Source organism: Pelodiscus sinensis, chromosome 4 (assembly GCF_049634645.1).
Source record: "Pelodiscus sinensis isolate JC-2024 chromosome 4, ASM4963464v1, whole genome shotgun sequence".
Taxonomy (NCBI): Eukaryota; Metazoa; Chordata; order Testudines; family Trionychidae; genus Pelodiscus; species Pelodiscus sinensis.
This window is the reverse complement of record NC_134714.1, coordinates 110,213,090-110,234,707: the sequence shown is the minus strand read 5'-3', so window position 1 is coordinate 110,234,707 and position 21,618 is coordinate 110,213,090. Positions and strand designations below refer to the sequence as shown.

General features: G+C 39.0%; 1 long non-coding RNA gene across 1 annotated transcript; it reads left to right on the top strand.

The window, feature by feature from the left end:
* Positions 1-12,590: 12,590 nt before the first annotated feature.
* On the top strand, positions 12,591-21,284 carry LOC112546315 (uncharacterized). The gene is made up of 4 exons (XR_003089983.2): positions 12,591-12,735; positions 17,386-17,481; positions 17,981-18,047; positions 19,757-21,284. It is a non-coding gene; the product is annotated as an uncharacterized LOC112546315 (long non-coding RNA).
* The last annotated feature ends 334 nt before the right edge of the window (positions 21,285-21,618 follow it).

Sequence of the window (21,618 nt, the reverse complement as noted above, 5' to 3'; positions counted from 1 at the left end):
CCCTATAGACAATCACCTAACCTCAAGATCATTCTTACCTACAACCACAGGACATATCACACTAATACCAACCCCGGTACCTTCCCTTGCAACAAACCCCATTGCCAGCTTTGTCCACATATTCACTCTGCTGATACCATTATTGGACCTAACCAAGTGAGTTATAAGATCAAGAACACATATTCCTGCGCATCCAGAAATATAATTTATGCAATCATGTGCCGAAAGTGTCCGTCTGCTTTGTACATTGGACAAACGTCTCAGACACTTCGCCAAAGGATCAATGCCCACAAAACAGATATTAGACAGGATCACAAAGAAAAAACAGTTTCTTGCCATTTCAACCAGAAAGGACATTGTCTCAATGACTTGATTACCTGCATCCTGCTTCAAAAGCCTTTTAAGACTGCACTTGAAAGAGAATCCTATGAACTGTCATTCATGCTTAAATTCGACACTTTACACCTGAGTTTGAATAAAGAATCTAATTACCTTGCCCATTACAAAGATAGCTTCCCCAATTATCACCTCTAATATCATTAGCTCACAGACATTTACCTTCCTCCTCCCCATCCTCCTTCTGTTCTGAAATTTGATTTGTCCTTTTCATATGTGTTCATATGAACCTGTGAGACGAGTCAATTACTTACACATAGACTTTAGAAACATTTCATTTGCTAAATTGTCAAGTGATTGAGAAGTTGAGGGCATAAACAGTGTTAAAAATATGTAACATTTAAAAATCGTTAGTGTTATACATTTCATGAAGTAGGTCTGTTAAAATTGAACTGATCAAGGTTTAAGGTACTACATACTATTGAATAACTTTCTGTAATAAGTATTGAGGGGTAGCTGGGTTAGTCTGTTTCAGTAAAAACAATGAGGAGTCCTGTGGCAGCACATCAAAGACTGACAAATTTAGGGTATGTCTACACTACCCCCCTAGTTCGAACTAGGGGGGGTAATGTAGTCATACGGAGTTGCAAATGAAGCCCGGGATTTGAATTTCCCGGGCTTCATTTGCATAAAGCCAGCCGGCGCCATTTTTAAATGCCTGCTAGTTCGGACCCCGTGCCGGGCGACTACACGTGGCACGGACTAGCTAGTTCGGATTAGGCATCCTAATCTGAACTAGCTAGTCCGTGCCGCGTGTAGCCGCGCGGCACGGGGTCCAAACTAGCCGGCATTTAAAAATGGTGCCGGCCGGCTTTATGCAAATGAAGCCCGGGAAATTCTAATCCCGGGCTTCATTTGCAACTCCGTATGACTACATTACCCCCCCCTAGTTCGAACTTGGGGGGTAGTGTAGACATACCCATATTTAGGCATAAGCTTTTGTGGGTTGGAACCCACTTCAGTATTGGGTTTCAGCCCAGGAAAGCTTATGCCCGAATAATGTGTTAGTCTTGAAGGTGCCACAGGACTCCTCGTTCTTTTTTCTCTAATAAAAGATCAATATGAAAGTAACCAAAATATAGCCATTTCAATCCCAGGCATGATGAGACAGAAAGGAAGGATACTTCTGCAGATAAGCCACTGGCCTGGAACTCAAAGATCTATGTTTAGTTCTTGGGTCTTCCACAGACTTACTGGGTAACCTTATAAAAACTTAAAAAACAACAAATAGTCTAGCAGCACTTAAAGACTAACAAAACATGTAGTTGGTATCATGAGCTTTTGTGGGTACAACCCACTTCTTATGCAAGCCACTTAGGCTACGTCTACACTGCAGTGCGGGAGGTGTCCCAAAATTGCTATTCCACGTCTTTTGAGCAAACCTGTTATTTTGAAATATAATGGGCTCGCTATTCCGACATCCCTGTAAACCTCATTCGACGAGGAGTAATGGATGTTTCAGAATAGTGATTTATTTTGAAAGAAGTGCCATGTAGACAGCGCCTAATTTTGAAATTGACTCGATATAAGCTATGCTATTTGTGCAGCTTATTTTGAGCTACAGGAACAGTGTAGATGCATCCTACTCCGTGGAGCTATCTCTGCCCTACTCCATGGATAGTCTTATTCCTTGAAACAGGATTGTTCAGCATAAGGTACTGTTCATTGTGGTGGGACCAAACCTGCTCCTAAATTATAACAAAGGGAAAGGCATAAGGGACATGTTAGGAGTCTACAAATATGTGAAGGGCATGAAAATTAGTGGAATTTTCCCTGCTGTATAAGGGGTTCCCAATAGCATAAGAGAACAGTTAAGCCTCAGAAGGGGTACTGGGTTGTAATGGAAATCTCTTTGAAAGTTTACAAGTAGGCTGAACTGAAGAACACTCTGCAGGAACAAATCCTGAACAGGGCTAATATGCTCTCAAGAATGTTAGAGGAAGAGCAGAGGGGCTTTGCAGCAGGAGGAGAATTGTCTAAATCCTTCAGGAATCCTTCTAGGGACTCCCAAGTAACCTATAATGCACAACCCCTTGACAAGAGTACAACATAGCCCCTACTCTGTGTTGGGCAGATCTGTTGGCCAGCATGAAAAGCAAAGTAAGAGTAAGGGGCAGAGTAAGAAATTCAGTCCATAATGGCAAATGTCATTGCCTTATTAGAGTACTGTACCAAATCTAGTCTATTGTGAAATGGGAGAAAAAATTCTGTCATCAAAATGATTCTCTGCTATACTTAACTAGAGTGAAGGACATACCGTATCAGCTTTGGAGGAAGGACAGGTTTTATTAACATATTCACTGTTACCTGTTTTTCTTCAGATTTCTTGAATTCCCTAATTACTAATAGTGAATACCTAGATTTGCTGATATCCCTAGACTTTAGTAAGGCATTTGACATGGTATCACATGACCTTCTTATCCATAAACTAGAGAAATGCAACCTAGATGGGGTTATCAAAAGGTTAGTGCTCAATGGCTGGATGACCATTCTCAGAGAGTAGTTATTAACAGTTCACAATCCTTTTGGAAGGGAGTAGCAAGTGGCATTCCACAGGGGTCTGTTTTGGGACTGGTTCTGTTCCATGTCTTCATCAACGATTTAGATGATGGCATAGAGAGTACGCTTATTAAGTTTGCAGATGATACCAAGCTGGGAAGGGGTTGCAAGTGCTTTGGAGGATAGGGTCATAATTCAAAATGATCTGGACAAACTAAAGCAATGGTCTGAGGTAAACAGGGTGAAGTTTAATAAGGACAAATGCAAAGTACTCCACTTAGGAAGGAACAATTCATTTCACACATACAGAATAGGAAGCGACTATCTAGAAAGAAGTACTACTGAAAGGGATTTAGGGGTCATAGTGGACCACAAGTTAAACATGAGTCAACAGTGTGACGCTGTTGCAAAAAAAGCAAACGTGATTGTGGGATGCATTAACAGGTATGTTGTGAGCAAGACACGATAACTCATTCTTCTGCTCTACTCTGCGCTGATTAGGCTTCAACTGGAGTATTATGTCCAGTTCTGGGCACCGCGTTTCAAGAAAGATGTGGAAAAATTGGAAAAGGTCCAGAGAAGAGCAACAAAAATGATTAAACATTTAGAAAACATGAGTTATGGGGGAAGATTGAAAGAATTGGGCTTGTTTACTTTAGAAAGGAGAAGACTAAGAGGGGACATGATAGCGGTTTTCAGGTATCTAAAAGGGTGTCACAAGAAGGAGGGAGAAAAAATATTCTCCTTGGCCTCTGAGGATAGAACAAGAAGCAATGGGCTTAAACTGCAGCAAGGGAGGTTTAGGTTGGACATTAGGAAAAAATTCCAAACTGTTGGGGTGGTTAAACATTGGAATAAATTGCCTAGGGGGGCTGTGAAATCTTCATCTCTGGAAATATGTAAGAGTGAGTTAGACAGACACCTCTCAGGGATGATCTAGACAGTATTTGGTCCTGCCATGAGGGCAAGGGACTGGACTCAATGACCTCTTGAGGTCCCTTCCATTTCTATGATTCTAATGAAATGTCACAAAAATTCATATTAGTGATTTGCTCACATCTGAGCTCTAATCTCACCTTTGATGCTCTGAGGACAAGTCACTTTGAATACTGTGGCTAGTGATCCATCAGACATGGTAATACCTGGGATTAATGCAGGACTAAATAACAACTGTCATCTTTACAAAATATGCAACATGAGTTGCAAATGGAACTGAATGAAATTTGGATAGTGAGCGATCCATCTGGTCATGATTATTCTTTGCTTCAGCCTGCCCACAGAGAGTCACTAAACATGTTTTCTGTTTTCAGTTCCGCACACGATATTTAATTATGTTCTTGTTAGATGGATCCACAATATTTTTCTTTCCAACAATACTCCTAAATATAATTTATATTTACTGATTCAAACATATCCAAGTTCTGCATTATACAGACAACATGCACTGAGAGAGTGATCAACATTGTGATTTGTAAAATACTTTACGAGGTCTGGGGGAGATGCAATAGCCTTTGGATCAGGCTCTCTGTGAGAAAAAAGAGTCAGAATCAGTTCTGTAGCATTGTAGGGCCTTATTTTGTTGCCTCGTGCACAATAGTTATGTGCTATTCACATCAGGGGTGTATCTACACTGCATCCTTACCTCATAAGAAGCTATTCAATTTGCGCTAAGCAAATTGAGTAGCTTATTTCGAGGTACTTTTGAAATAGCTTATTTCAAAATTTGGTGCTGTCTACACAGCATCACACTTTGAAATAAACTGCAATTCTAAAACATCCTTTAACCCTCATGGAATGAAGGTTATAGGAAAGCCGGAATAGCGCGTCTTTTATTTCCAAATAGATTTTGAATGGGCTGCTTTAAAGATGCAGAATAGCTATTTCGGGATACTTCCGGTATCCCAAAATATCTCTATAGTGCAGACATAGCCCATCAGTCCTATTGTCTTCAGTGGGATTGCTTGTCCCAGTTTCTGTGTAACCCACACATCTAGTGGATGTGGTTCACCATCCCATGTAGTGTCACTTAGACTGCTTGCAGCTTGCAAGATAGACAAGTAAGCTGTACAGCCTAAACTTCAAGCCAGCTGGCTTCATAGTGTGAGCTAAGCTCCAGAGGACCCAGGTTCAAATCTGCCTTGTGGTGGTTACCATTGCTCACCAGTGGAGGAAGAATGACTCACAGTCTGCTGCTCAAGCAATTTTTTACAGTTAACACATTTTTAAAATAAAGTTTTGAGGCATAATCTCTGCCTATGTGGCTAAGAAAGGATAAAAGTTAAACAATTCTCATTAGAACATCTACAAAAACTCAGAATTTCCCAGTTTCTGGCAGTTTTCTTTTCCATTAATGGGCTGGTGTAGTTTTGAACTGAATTGTATTCTTTAGTTTCTATAGCAGGATGAAAACAATATTTTTCAGGCTTTCCTTTGGATGAGAACTGATCCTACTGTAAGAAAGCACTGAATGAGTCATGCAAAATAGGACCACCCAACATTTGTCTATATTAATTTGGCAGTCACTTTTATATTTTCCCACTATAGGTCTGTTAGGAAATTTATACCGAATACATGGGTGGAGTGGGATAGAATCCTTCCTGTTTGCTTAATCACATTGAGCGATGATCTGCTTTGTCTGGTTCTCTCCATTACTCTTTCTAAAATTAACTCACATCTGACATTATAACATACGTTCAATATTATGTAAGTGGTCTGTTCTATATTTGGCTTATTCAGTCATAAATCCTGGCATGCCTTCTTAAATTAAAAAAAAAAATAGAGAGCGAAGAGAAGTGGAATTGTGAGAAAACTCTCATACAAAGCGAAACTGGCAAAAGACATTCTGCCTGGTTTGAAAAGGAGCTAAAATAATCATCTCTCTTCAATTAAGACTTGTGAGCTTTTGCTGGTAGTGAAAGATCATCTTTGCAAGTGAATCTTCTTTAATTTGAAGAAAGGAAATTCCTTCTGTGTATCAAAGAAAGGCATTTAAGGCCAAAGAGTTATTTATATGCTTACGGGCCCCAATCCAGCAAAGCATAGGTGTAACTGAAAACTCAAGAGAATGTAACAGCTAACAAACAAGGGAATGAACCAGGCCTTTCTAAGCAAAAGGCATGACTCTGCTATAGCTGGAGCTACAGAACCAGATGCTGCAACAGACTCATATCCTCTGTGGAATGGGCAGAGGCAGACACATGCTCAATGGTAGCTTACCTATGTCCTCTAGCCAGAGAAAGTTTGCCCCAAGCATCCAAGGTCCATAGCAATCTGATGTGATAGCTGTTATCTTGGTTGACCCCAGGAATTGAACTAGGTTTTGCTAGAGCTGCCACATTTTCAAGCTGACAGCTAGAACACACCCATATCCTCAGTGGATCAGGCACCGACCAGAAACACTGGCCAACGTCTAATAAGGAGTCCCTTTGAAGTAGACACAATCAAAGAGACTACTCACATGCTGAAGAGCTTTGCCAGATAAGGGCTTGAAAGCGTCCACACCCACTCATCCTCATCCCACGTCTCAAAGCCTAGGGAGGTAGGCCTTGTAGGGCTAAAAACTAAAATAAAAATGTGAAAAGAACAATACCTTTCTCTGTCATAATTCACACAATTCTGTAGGTTCTTGTTACACTGGTCTACAATTTTTTAGAAGTCATCTGCTTCAGAGATAAAATGTGCTATTTATTATGTATTTTGATGTGCTGAATTCAAATATGACAATTAAAACAACTGATTGGCTACTGTTTCCAAGATATTTACGTTTTTACATTTTACATCTATATATATTGTGTAGATAGTAGAGTTTTAATCATAAATTGTAAACCTAGGCCTTTTCATGTGGTTATGGTTGCTTTACATGATAATATTTCACCTGTCCTATTTATGTAACACTTTAAAAATCAGCAAAAGGGTTATATAAATAAAATGTATTATGAAACAAAAGGCAAAAAACAATTATGTACATAGTTTAGTCCTATTCAGTGTCTTCTCGGCGCTTCTTGGCTTGTCTCTTGTATTCATTAAATGGAGCATCTCTTGTCACTGTCCAGCAATAGTCTGCAAGCATTGAATGGGCTACATTTGCCCTGATAGCATTTCTCCATTGTTACAATGTCCTGGTGAAATCGCTCGCCATGCTCGTCGCTTACTGCTCCACAGTTCAGTGGAAAAAAATCTAGATGAGAGTGCAAAAAATGTATCTTGTGACATGTTTCAACCAAGGCTTTTGTATGCCTTGAGGAGGTTTTCCACCAACAACCTGTAGTTGTCTGCCTTGTTGTTTCCGAGAAAATTTATTGCCACTAACTGGAAGGCTTTCTATGCCATCATTTCTTTGCCACGCAGTGCATGGTCAAATGCATCATCTCGAAGAAGTTCACGAATCTGAGGACCAACAAAGACACCTTCCTTTATCTTAGCTTCACTTAACCGTGGAAATTTTCCATGGAGGTACTTGAAAGCTGCTTGTGTCTTGTCCATGGCCTTGACAAAGTTCATCAGACCCAGCTTGATGTGTAAGGGTGGTAACAAAATCTTCCTTCATTCAACAAGTGGTGGATGCTAAACACTTTTCCTCCCAGGCTCCAATGACTGTCGGAGTGGCCAATCTATCTTGATGTAGTGGGAATCTCTTGCACAACTATCCCATTCGCAGAGAAAACAGCAGTACTTTGTGTATCCAGTCTGCAGACCAAGCAAGAAAGCAACAACCTTCAAATCGCCACAAAGCTGCCACTGATGTTGGTCATAGTTTATGCACCTCAAAAGTTGTTTCATATTGTCATAGGTTTCTTTCATATGGACTGTATGACCAACTGGAATTGATGGCAAAACATTGCCATTACGCAGCAAAACAGCTTTAAGACTCGTCTTCGATGAATCAATGAACAGTCTCCACTCATCTGGATTGTGAACGATGTTGAGCACTGCCATCACACCATCGATGTTGTTGCAGGCTACAAAATCACCTTCCATGAAGGAGAATGGGACAAGATCCTTTTGATGGTCACGGAACATGGAAACCCTAACATCACCTGCCAGGAGATTCCACTGCTGTAGTCTGGAGCCCAACAGCTCTGCCTTACTCTTGGGTAGTTCCAAATCCCTGACAAGGTCATTCAGTTCACCTTGTGTTATGAGATGTGGTTCAGAGGAGGATGGGAGAAAATGTGGGTCCTGTGACATTGATGGTTCAGGACCAGAAGTTTCATCCTCTTCCTCTTCCTCATCTGACTCAAGTGAGAATGATTCTGGTGCATCAGGAACTGGCAGTCATTCTCTGTGGGGTACTGGGCGTGATGGAATGATTGGATAATGCACAGTCCACTTTTTCTTCTTTGACACACCTTTCCCAACTGGAGGCACCATGCAGAAGTAACAATTGCTGGTATGATCTGTTGGCTCTCTCCAAATCATTGGCACTGCAAAAGGCATAGATTTCCTTTTCCTGCTCAACCACTGGCGAAGATTTGTTGCACAAGTGTTGCAGCATATGTGTGGGGCCCACCTCTTGTCCTGATCTCAAATTTTGCAGCCAAAATAAAGGTGATAGGCTTTCTTAACCATAGTGGTTATACTGTGCTTTTGTGATGCAAAAGTCACTTCTCCACAAACATAGCAGAAGTTATCTGCACTGTTCACACAAGTACGAGGCATCTCTGCTCACTTTGGCTAAACAGAAATGTGTCCCTTTGCAAAATCAAACACTGACAAATAACAGAGCACAACACTGTATGATTTCTAGAGCTGATATAGGGCAATTTGTTCAGCAGAGTGATGTAAGCTTAGTTATGATTGCATCATCCATGACTTCTAGGAATAACATGATGCAATTCATATCATGTATGACGCAATACCAGCTTCAGATTGCATCATTCATTGTTTTGCCTAAAAAGCCAGTACTGTTCAAACGCAGTCATAGATTTATTCATAGATCCAGTCAAAGATGTATTTTAGTCATTTCTTGTTTAAATTGAGATCCCTTCCTTTTATAACTCACTTATCCTCTACCATTCGCAAGTCAAGGGTCGTATATACTGATCCAATAGCATATCTTGAAAACTAGAGCCAATCAACAATTTTAAGCATCATTTTCGTACTCAGTAACCCAGAATTAGTAAAGTTTGACTACATTTATTTCAGAAGCATTTTGGCTGTAGAGCAGTGACCAGCTTAGTGAGGTTCCCCGAGCCGTCTCTTCATCTGGTAAATAGCCTGGGATAAAGCTGCATTATAACTTTCAAAAACCAATGGAATAATACAGCAATAATGAGCCACAACAAGTTCCTTGTTCAATTAAAAATTAATTTCTGTTGGGCTTATATGCTAATTACATTGACAATTATTAAAATAGGGCTCCGTATATACAAAAATAATCAACATTCACTGAGCTATGTGATTGTTAACTACTAAGGTCAACAATCACTCATTTATCAGAGGGGTAGCTGTGTCTGTCTGTATCTACAAAAATAAAGAGAAGTCCCGTTGTACCTTTAAAACTATGAGATTTATTTGGTCAGAAGCTTCAGTGGACAAAAGCCTACTTTATCCAATGCATGGAGTGAAACGACAGAGGCAGCATGAATTGGTGAGCACAAGAGAAGAAGGAAGTTACCATATCAACTGGAGAATCAGTGATAAGGAGGCCAAATCAGTCAGGATGGATGTGTCCCACTCACAACAGTTGATGAGAAGGTGAGAATCCCAAGAGAGGGAAAGTTGCTTTTGCAGTGAGCCAGTCATTGTCAGTCTTGATTCAAAATCAGACTAACAGTGTCACATTTACAAATGAATGGTAGCTCTGCAATTTCTCTTTGAAATCTGCTTTTGAAGGTATTTTGTTGAAGGATGGCCCCTTTTAAATCTGTTACTAAGTGTCCAGGGAGATTGAAATGCAGTCCTACTGGTCTATGCATGTTACCATTCTTGATGTCTGATTGGTGCCCATTTATCCTTTGGGTCAGAGATTAGCTGGTTTGGCCAATATACATGGCAGAGATGGCATATTAGGCTGCATTAGGAGCAGAATTGTAAGCAGATCTACAGCAGTGATTATTCCCCTTTATTCAGCTCTGCTGAGGCCACATCTGGAATATTGTGTCCAGTTCTGGACCCCCCACTATAGAAAGGATGTAGATGCATTGGAGAGGGTCCAGCAGAGGGCAACCAAAACAATTAGGGTGGTGGAATCTCCATCCCTAGAGGTTTTTAAATCTCAGCTTGACAAAGCCCTGGCTGGGTTGATTTAGTTAGGATTGGTCCTGCCTTGGGCAGGGGGCTGGACTTGATGACCTTCTGTGGTCTCTTCCAGCTCTATGATTCTATGATTCTATGTATCCTATTAGTAAATGTGCAGGTGAATGAGCCCCTACTCATGTAGCTGATGTGGTTAGGTCTCATGATGGTGTCACTTGAGAAGATAGGTGGGCAGAGTTGGCAGTGGGGTTTGTTGCAGGGATTGGTTCCTGGATTAGTGTTTCTGTGATATGGCGTGTAGTTCCTGGTGAATATTTACCTCAGGTTGGGGGGCTAGAAGAACTTTGGATAATATGGAGAACTAGCTACATAACAATTAATTCCTACCTTCAAACTTCCTGAACAGAAAGCATTGTTTATAAAAGTCTCACAAAACCACAGGTAATAAGATTTTTAAAGTAGTGACAGTCATCCAGAATCTATATTTATATATCCTTATATCAGATGATTCCATAGCCATAATTATCACCTAATTACATGGTTCTAGCTGAACAAAACTGAGTCAAAGCCACAGATAATTGCTCCTTTCCTTGGTCAATGATGTTTAAGTAACCAGTTTCACATCGTACACAAACCACAATGAGATTTTCCTATGCCAGGGTTCACACTGCCATATACCAAAGCGCTCTAGCAAGAGACCAACCAGTGGCTTACTCTGACCCACATAATAAAGCAAGGCATTGTTAGTTTATGAAATGATACACACACACTCAATTAGATCTGAATGGCTGAATACATGGTTTGCATTATGATTTGATCCTATCATGTGAAGCCACTGGAAAAATCATGGAAAAATGTTTGCACTCATTGCTTGGAAATGGAAATATTTTGCATTTTTGTAACTACAATATGACATACAATAGTGCAATATGATGGCCTGGAGGGTCCACTTTTAGTCAGCGCAGACTGTTAGGAATGAAACTAAGCATGCAACAGCCTGTTTCAGATTTGTTGATGGGGCAGATGATCCTTCCAGAAGTGTCATTTACCCCATGCTAAAAAAGCCCTATTACTTGAGAAACTTCAGTTGTGTCTTTTCCAGTGTGGGTATAGTGTGCATTTATAAATACAAATATTATAGAGAAACACTGGCTGCTGCTGCACCACAGATAATGCTGAAGCTAGTATCTCCTTTTCCTGTTAGCCACAGCCATAGCTGAAGGCACATTTAGAAAATCAGTTGCATAGGCATATAAAACAATATTTACAATTATTATAATTAAAAACTGACCTGCTTCTTGTGAAGGAGTAAGCATGAAAAGGGGTGGGCTCTGAGGGGAAATATAGAGGGATTAAAGTCTGGGCAAAGGTAAGTAGTGGACATTTAGGGAGAGAAGCAGCCTTCCCAAGAGTAATAATCTGAATTTAAAATACATCCACTCCCATAATGAAACCTACAAAAGGATCTTATCAAACACACTCTATAACATCAAGCAGATCAATCATTCCAGTTCTACTCCTAACAATTGCCAACATATCACACTATAGGCACATTTATACTGCAAAGTTATTCCAGAAAAAAAATACTAGCGTCCACACAGCAATTGAGTTATTTTGAAAGAAAATCGAAATAACAGAGGGCTGTTTTTCTGACATTGGTAAACCTCATTCCACAAGGAATAATGCCTCTTCTGAAAAAGCCCTTTTGGAAGAGGGTGTGTATAGAAGCTCCACTGCTACTATACAGGCAGTCACCGGGTTACATGGAGCCGACTTACATCGGATCCCTACTTACAAACGGGGTGAAGCAGCCCCGCACTAGCTGCTTCCCCCCAGCAGACCAGGGAGATGTGAAGCTAGCGCCCCCCTCAGCAGACCAGGGAGACGCGGAGCAGCTTTTCTCAGCAGACACCTCAGCTTGAGAATAAAGGACTGAGCGAAGTGAGGTGTGTGAGAATAAAACTGAGCTCTGGAGAAATGTTTGGCTAGAGTTTCCCCTACAATATGTACCAGTTCCGACTTACATACAAATTCAACTTAAGAACAAACCTACAGTCCCTATCTTGTACATAACCCGGGGACTGCCTGTATTGAAATAGCTGCTCACCAGGGTTATTCTATATTATTCCTTCCTAGTGCCTCCGTGGGCTCTAAATTGAGGTAGCTCGTCCACATTAGGGGAGTCTGCCTAGGACTAATTTGGAGGCTTCCCTGTAGTATGGATGCTCTATTTCGAATAAGTTTTTCTGGAAGATATCTTGCTGAAAAGCTTATTTTGAAAGAAGCTTGCAGAGTAGACGTACCCTATGAGGAAAATTTATAGAACTTACCCAAACTGTAACTTAACACATCCTAGGGCTACATTCCTTTTGAAATCTTTACTACACATCTATTTCACAATACGTACAATCCCCAAGATACAGTGGCTTCTGTTGGGTTGATTCCACTGAATCAGACTTTCAACCATAGCTATGTGTTTGTTGAACATATTCCTAAAATCAAACCAGTAACACACACATGCAGAAGCTTATGTGGTGGTCAGAAGTCTCATTCTAAAGCAACATGCAAAAGGATTTTCTCAGTGAACACATCATAAGCAAGAAGAGTCAGTTAAAGCAGATTACCAACAAAAGTTTCTTGCTGGTAAGAGAGAAAATTTCTTCCTTTTTTTTTTTTTTCCTTTTCACAACTTTAAGTTGAAAAAGCCTTAACTAGAAATTAATAGGGTTGTAAACAAGCAGGAAAATGAAAAGGTCTATGTTAAGTTACAATAAAAATCAGTTGTTTATAAGTCTCATGGTTTGTCCAAAGGGTGTTCCTACTAGTTATTTTACTTTCATGTACCTCACTTGATTAGGGGGGGAGGGAAGCTATCTTATGTAAGAGCCAGTTTCTCTATCTAAGGTCTTGTCTGCACACAAAGTTGTACTGCTTTAGTTTACAGTACAATATCCTTAGTGTGGATGTAGTTCTATGTAGGTATAAAAGAGCTTTTACTATATGAGAGTAAGAATCTTTATACCGGTGGCATAACTGTATCCAAACTAGGGGTGGTTATACAGCCTTAATTATTCAAGGAAAAAATACATGCCACTAATTGCAAAGAGTTAACTCTTTGTCTTCTGGATCTTGGGGCATGGCAAATATAGCCAATCAGACATACTTTGTTTGCCCACATTTTCTGCAGTGAATCACAACCAACAGTATAGGAGAAGCGGAGATACCAGGGATGATGATGGTTACAAATGACCTCATGAAAAGATGGTAGGGTTCATAAACCTATCTAATGGTACCATCTTACCTATGCTGTAACTATAGAAGGCAAAACATAATATGCTAGGCAGATAGATCTAGAGTGATGATATTTCATATCAACTTCAGATGAAATCATCTAGTAGAGGACGGTAAGAAAACATCTTTTTTTGCATATCTTATTACTTATGGTCTCTCCTTAGCCGTGGTCTCTTTGACAGATTTCCTAGTTTAACTTACAGATGATTCTGAGAGTATTGGATTCCTATAACATAGCATAGAACACACGTCTCTTTGTGTTTGATCTCCCTTTCACCCACAAAGCAGAGGTTGGCTGAAAAGAGGATCAAAGATTTCTCAACTTTTTTTTTCCCTGATGACAATTTCAGCACTAGTATCTTTTGCTGGGCAGCAAATTAGTTAGTGGGAGTGAACACCTGATCGGAATTTGTGAGACTAATTAACAGGACATTTACAGATAGGTTTGAGTAGCACATATTTTCAGTTCAGCAACTTAAATATTCAACTGAACAGTTGAGTGAAATCAAACTCTCAAGTAAAAGGATGGAATGCAGGATAAAAATCCCAACCATCTTCAATCACCTATTAATGTTTTACAGTGGGTGCCATTAAAAATGAGTGCTCATCTCAACATGATAGTTCATCTTGGTTTATGTAATATTCTCCTATACTCAGAATGCAAAATACCAGTTAACTTCGGCATTTCAAGTTGTAAATATCCATGTGTAATGGTACCCCGTTTATATTTGTTTCTACACAGTTATGCATTGAAAATTTCTACTAACTCCTTTAGCTTTCTAAAGCTCTTTACCTTACCTGGGGGGGGGGGCGGGAGGGATAGCTCAGTGGTTTGAGCATTGGGTTGCTAAACCCAGCATTTTAAGATCAATCTTTGCAGAGACTATTTGGGGTAAAAATTTGTCAGGGATGGTAGTTGGTCCTGCTGTGAAGGCAGGGGACTGGACTGGATGACGTTTCATGGTCCCTTACAGTTCTAGGAGATAGGCAATCTCCATAAATTAAATTACCACTCCAGGTAAAATCTCAGTGATTCCTGATTCAAACTTCTACCCACATTAATTGGAGTGGTATCTGAGTACCTCAAACAATATATCCACCCAAATAAGATGTAGGGTAAGAATTTACAAATGAAACCATATTGTGGTGCACAACTGCCAATAAAAACAGAGCGAACAGCTCAGTAGGTCTCCTATTATCCTTCTATTATAACATTTCCAGTTGTCTTCTATTTGGGAGCTTGCTTTCGGCATTTCTTAATGTTTTTCTATGAATACTATGACCCTGGTACTGCAATGCATTTTGCTCACATCCTTGCTATTGCCACAGTAAAGTATTAAAATGGGAGAGGATACAAAAGAGCATGGGAGATGTGAATAAAATGTAAATTGCATCATCTCATAAATCACAAGACCAAAACGATGACATCTGAATTTTTGGTGGTCCATATGTTTTATATATTATGAAACCATCATCATAAACAATTCTAGCTAAAAAATATAATTCACGTTTTTATAAAACCATCCTATATCTTTTATTTACAGTTTTATTTTCAAAAGTTTTGTTAAATTGAAGACAGAATGAACAAGTTGAAACAATTCCTAAAGGCAAAAAAAATCTCTATTAAATGACGTCAACATCAAAAGCAACAATAAGAACTGCCTGCAAAGGAAAAATGGTCAGAGCCTCTTTTGAGCTGGTTAAAAAGTGGCAATTATCAGTTGCATTTTGACACGACGGGCGGAATGTTACATGTGTGGTTTAATCTTCTAACGTTTCTTTTAAAACAAAAAACATTTCCAAACACCTTAAGATAGTTTCGGTGATTATTTATATAAGTCTGAACTAGCATGGAGAAGATCACCCCTATGCTTATTAGGATTCCTTACTTTTATAAAACTGTATATGTACAGATTCTTGAATTCATAATTAGTGGGCAATAAGCTGTGATAATATTCACTATAGTTGTGATTAAGCAAGGTATGTAAGCACACACTTAACTTTAAGGACTCAGTCTGATCATTTCCTTGAGATTGCTCACATGCTTAAATTAGGCTCTTGATTCCTCATGAATGAGTGGCACTATATATAGATATGTTCTTAAGTATCCCAGTGAGTCAGATCCTAAATTAAGTGAGTTCAAAAAAAAAAAAAAAAAAAAAAAAGCCCAATGGAGATCTAACTGCTACATTCTAAGCTCCAGTGTTGGCTATGTACTTTACAATGTAATGAGATCAATCTTGAGCTCCACTTCTGGGTTCCTAGGCAGCATAACTACACTAAAGAGGCAACTGAGCATTTGTTCATCACATGGAAATCCTTAAGTGGCATAAAGCCAGCATGGCCATCTCTCTGCCACCTGCTCACCATAGAGAGCGTTTTGGGGATGGGCAGGAGGTAGGCTTCTGGTGGTAGGGAGCAAGGAAGACCACATGTTTTTTTCCACCTCCTCAGCCCTTTCAGCTGCTGACTTTAAGGGGCATAATTTCGAGCACCCTCATCCATAGAGCTGTGTAAGGCCATCTACACATGCAGATATTAGATTGCGACCCCCTAAGCTCCTCTTGAGCTTATGTCTCAAAAAAATGTATGCAGGGGCTTGTCTGACATTTTGGAGGAGAAAAATATCTACCAGAGCTGCACAATCAGGTCCTTTATGTTCTTCCATTGGATAGAAAGCAAACTAAAAGCAAGTGTCAAATGGCCACAAATCAGTCAAAGCATTACAAAATGGCTAATGAAAGCTGTGAATGCAAACAGCCATACTGTTTCTCCTCTATACATGGAGACACTATATTTATCAAAGAAAAAATAAAACCATTATTATGTGTGTAGTAAACTATTTAACACAATTCAAATCGCCTTGAAAAAGAAATATCAAATGTCTTTATTTTCGATAGAGATGTGGCTTTAGTTGCAGTAATACTGGACTGTGCAATGTTTGGCATTTTCAAATATTTTCTTGGGGTGTGTTTACACTGCACTCATAGCTCGAAATAAGTTACGCAATTTGAGCTATGCAAATTGCGTAGCTTTTTTCGAAAGTGTTTTGGAATGAACCGCTATTCCCAAACATCCCTTAATTCTCGTGGAAGGAGGTTTATAGGGGCATTGGAATAGTGAGGCTATTATTTCAAAAGCTATTTCGAAATAATGGGCTTGTTTAAAAGACATAGAATAGCTATTTTGGGATACTGGAAGTATCCCAAAATAGTGCCACAGTAGACGTACCTTCTGTGTCTTCTCGTGATTTGTTATCTAGCAAGTGGCTCCTTATGGATGTATAACCTGCAAGAAAAAATACCCTAAAATGTGGTATGGAAAGCTTCATCATTTTATTTGGTACATTTTGTAATCCATGCATTTTCTTTCTCACAAATATGATTTTCCAGATAATCGTTTGTTATGTGAGTGCTCTATGTCTGTACATATGTAAATGGTTTACTGATAAATTGACAGTAGGCTACTTCTTGGGAAGTATGTGTGTGTGTGTGTTTGTGTGTGTTTTTGTACATATGCACTGCAGATGGATTCTTTTGTGCAGTTTTGTTTAACATAAGGAATCCCCACTGCAGCAGTACAAGATTCCATTGTAATCTGGTAACTACTGTTTCAGAACAGGATTTTCTTTGTAAACGTGAGATTTCTAGGCTACAAGAAGAATTTCCTGTCTGCTTGTTGCGCTTGGTTATAGGATATACTGCGTAAGGGAACCCCAATGTAAGGAGAAAATTCCTGCTGCTGGTGCATGAATACCCTTCTCCCCATTTTTTCTTCCACTCTTTAGGTTAGAATACTGTCACTTACATCCACTTGGTTCTCCTAGGCCTTACACATTTTAAAGTCGTTCACACTTACGCAGCATGTAAACACTCTCTGATTCAATAGCATCTCACAACCTGACTTTATACACATTTAAATGACTACACCAATCAAGTGCAAAGCAATGCAGAATCCAGTCCCTCCTGTGCCTAACAATCATCCCTTTATTCACTTCAACAGTCCCAGAGATTGCCTGAGCCTGATACCAAGTACAACAGCCCTTTCTCTTTGGAGATCCAGTATAATGGTTTACACTTCACTGCTCACAAGTACAAGGTACAAACAGAAAGCACTGTGCATAGAAGAGATGGCTGGAAAATGTGTGTTTGATTTAAAACAGAATAAGAAAAAAATGTGGTTTCCCTCTTTGTTTTCTGCTCTAATACTGCACATTAAGTTTTTTTCTATACTGACAACCTTACAGCATTGGTGTCAAAGAACAAACTTTATAATGTTATTTCACCTATTCTTGTATCTGGAGCAGAACAGAAGGGTCAAAGTTATGATAAGTGCTCTGTGATACCTTTTTTACTCTATTTTTACTTTAAATATTTTATAAAAATACAAATACTGAAATGATTTTATTGTAAGACCTGAAAAAAGTGTGGATATAAAATAAGTGTGATGTACTATTCTATGGGACTCTCCTCAGATTTTTTGGTAAAATTGTCACATATCTTTATTTAAAGACCATCATTTACTTGTGTTTCTCACAAGTAGTTGTTTAACAGAGTTTTTAATGGGCTGGCTTATTGCACTTTCTACTTTGTTTCAGAAAGTGCTGTGTTTATAGTGAATGGACCATGTTGGGACTTGAGGACCACAGTTTAGTTACAGAACAGGTACTGCGGAATTTGAAGATACAGTGAAAAAATCTCTATCAAGATGCCGTCTCACTAATATGTTGGAGAAATGTTCTGAATTCAGAAGGTCCTCTCAACTCCATACTCCATCAGTCTTGGGCCTTTTGATTGAGAGTTTGATGCACATCTGTTATGATCTTCCTAGACCTCAGTTTTCAGCACATACCAACTTTTGCTGTTGTGTTGTGTTGTGACAAAAAACAATTAGGGTTTGAGCTAAGACCCTCCTCCCTCCTGTGGTGACCAATATTAACCAAAGCACTCTGAGAAACCATGGTTGCAGCACCAAAAGGGCAATAAAGTGACTGTCCCACCTTACCCTGTGGAAAGTAGCTTTCAAAAGATGGTAATGTAAGAAAAAGTTGAAAGATTCTCAAACTCTCTCTGAGTTCACAAGCTGGTGAATTACACAAACCCAATTTAATAAGCATTAAGAACCTGATTTTATTTTAAAATCTTTTGGGTACAGCTACACAATAGAGTGTACCTCGAAAGGAGCTACACAATTTGAACTACGCAAATTTCGTAGCTTATTTCAAAATTTGACACTGTCTACACAGCACTAATTTAAAAATAAATCGCTATTCTGGCATCTTCCTTAATCCTCGTGCAATGAGGTTTACAGGTAGCCGGAAGAAGAAGCCTATTATTTTGAATATATTCCAAAATAACAGGTGTGCTGTTAAGTGCCACTGTGTAGACGTACACTTTATGACCAGGCTGCTATGATTTGGGTCAGGATGCAGCAGTCACTCCATATTGTCTTATAAACAAATTCTAATTTCACCAATTTTGTATTTCACTCCCCTAATATAATTATTTTCTTCTTTCTTTGCACACTAATTGATTCTCTAAGGAGCTCCATTTCTATTTTATCATGTGGGATAAAATGGAAAAATACAACAAATCAACATTTTTAATATTTAATTCACTCTAAATCAGATTTAGGTTTAATTAAATATTGCCAACTCCAATTGTTTTTCATAAACATCCACGTAGGGAACAATATTACCCAGTGCAGTCCTTCCCCATTCCCATCTTTATTACCTGTGGACTGGGAAAGATTTGTTTTAGAAAGAAAGAAAAACATTCAAAGCAGAGGTGGAGCCACAATAAACGAGGTAGCATAAATGGTGTGGTTTTTAAAAAAAAATAATAGTAAGCAGTAACTCAGAGATTTAGGATAACTGGGCAATGTACAGTTATCATAAGAACAGAGGCCCAGATCCTCAAAGGCATAAGAAGTCTAAATATCTGTGATAAGCTGGATCAGAGAGCACAGTACTCTGGCATTATAAAATTAACACAGGCACAGTGCTCCTACTTTCTATCAACTCTAATGCCTTGTCTACACTGAAGGACAGTTCTCCATTTACCTGCATCATTTACAACAGTACAGTGTCCAATCACCTACACTGATGCAAGGGATTGGTTTAGGTCATCATATATAAATTACGCAGCCATATATTACCAGATTCATTATGCTTCTCCACAATTCAACTGCAAATTACTTAACCCAGAATTAGAAAAGCACATAGACTTATTCTAAGTTATGTGATGCACTGTTGGTTGGTTTAATGACCAATCATAGATGGAGAAAGACCGTGGGAGGTATTTATCTAAAGAATAGTAGTGCATAGCAGGAGCAATGTAGATTCACCACTCATGTGCCTATCTCTCTCTTACAGGGAGGAAAGAGTTCCAGGTCCGTGGCTGCTTAATTCTCATCCTCTTTGCCAAGACTTCCTGCAAAGCTACGAATTGTCACTCTGGGTTTGTGATGTGAACAGCCTTCAGCAATTGAACTATGACCAACAGCTCTTTTCTCATACGCCAGATAATAGTAACTTTTGATCAGTCCTAAAGTGAAGCAAATAGGTCCCAGTGGAACAAATATCAAGGCCTGAGCCAAATCCCATTGAAGACAGGGGAATGGCTCTTATTGATTTCAGTGGGTGTTGTCCAGGCCACTACTAAACATCCCATGACATTACCCATACCTCTGATGGTTCCCATATTCAGACACAATAGGTTAGAGACAGTGAGCATGCTAAGACTTATTCACCGGTATCCACACGGCTAGTGAGCATTTCATTGCAACTCTACTTAAGGGTCTCAAGCGTGTTTCAGAACACTCAGAGTATTAGAGCTTTATATCACTTGAAAGAATCCTTTTATTTTTAGTGCTAAATCAACAAAGCTGTTACTGTCATTTTCAGTCCGACTGTCATCTAGTGGGAATACAAAATTACACTCAGCTGCAAAACTATTGACACTCCTCTTAAAAATGGTTTTAATAAATCTTTACATTAGTCTATGAGATAAAAAAAATCTTTACCATGAAATATACAAGTGTGTAAGTGTTTTATGAAAGTTATATTAACTTTACAAAAGAAGAATTGGCAGTGAACCATGAACATCCTGTACTCCTAACACGTGGTTATAAATTACATGTTCTTTCCAATAACATCTGAAAAAGAGACTGTAATTTAAATTTCAAAACCACTTGGCATACCTACTATATAGTGCTGACATGAAGTAAAGGGAGGATCTGGAGAGACTCAAACAAAGAGTGAAAATATAAAGACATCCTTAGCTAAAAAGCTGCTGATGAATACAATTCCTTTCCAGCTGGACAGGGATCAAGTACTTGCTTGTCATATCATTCAATGCACTGTTCAATCAGGGATTCTTCCTTTCAACAAAAAGAAAACTTAAGTGCTGCTAATCATCCCTTGTAGAACTTTATCTTGCAGATACCTTCTTTATGTCAGGATTTCTCAATGACCATTGCCAATGGTAGAAGGATCAAAGTTGTTATTAACAAAAATGCAAACATGCCTTTGCTGATGGGAAAAAGCAGCTATCTTGCATTTTCACATGTGTGATTTATGGCCACTAGCTGCTCAATGATATTTAATATGAATAACAAAAATCCATACACAGTCTCTGTCAAGTGTGGAGAGGAGGTGTTTGTGCTTTTCAATTCTAGACAAATATGGTTGCTGGACTTAAGTCAATCTTTTCATTATGACTTATCATGGTAATATATATGTCAACTCACGTCACTTTGTAGGCACTTTAACATTGTGATATAGTAAGTATTTTAATGGACCTATTATTTTCATGCTGTATTGTGGAATAATTTTGAAATAGTGTTCTGTGCTTTATAAAGTCTGGAAATGCCTTTAACAGTAAATACAATACATATAGTTACAAAAGATGTAAAATTTCTGCTTGCAGACTGGAAAAGTAATTATGCACAACTCATCTCTCACAGTGCCATCTGGATAGAACTGGTTTTTCTGCCTTGCAGCAGCATCTAAGAGCCCAGAGTGAGAAGCTAGCTGCCAGTTAGTTTAGTAGTGGCTGGAATGAAACGCAAGACCAGAGAGAGAAAGCCAAAGCCACAAATAACCATGCAACAATTGAGATTCCTTAAGACCAGTAGTTAAAACAAAGAAAAGAATATATGTAGAGACGAGCAAGCAAGAAATGCAAAAGGCAGAGATAAAAAAGAGGCACTAACTGTGATCTAGAGGAAAGAAGT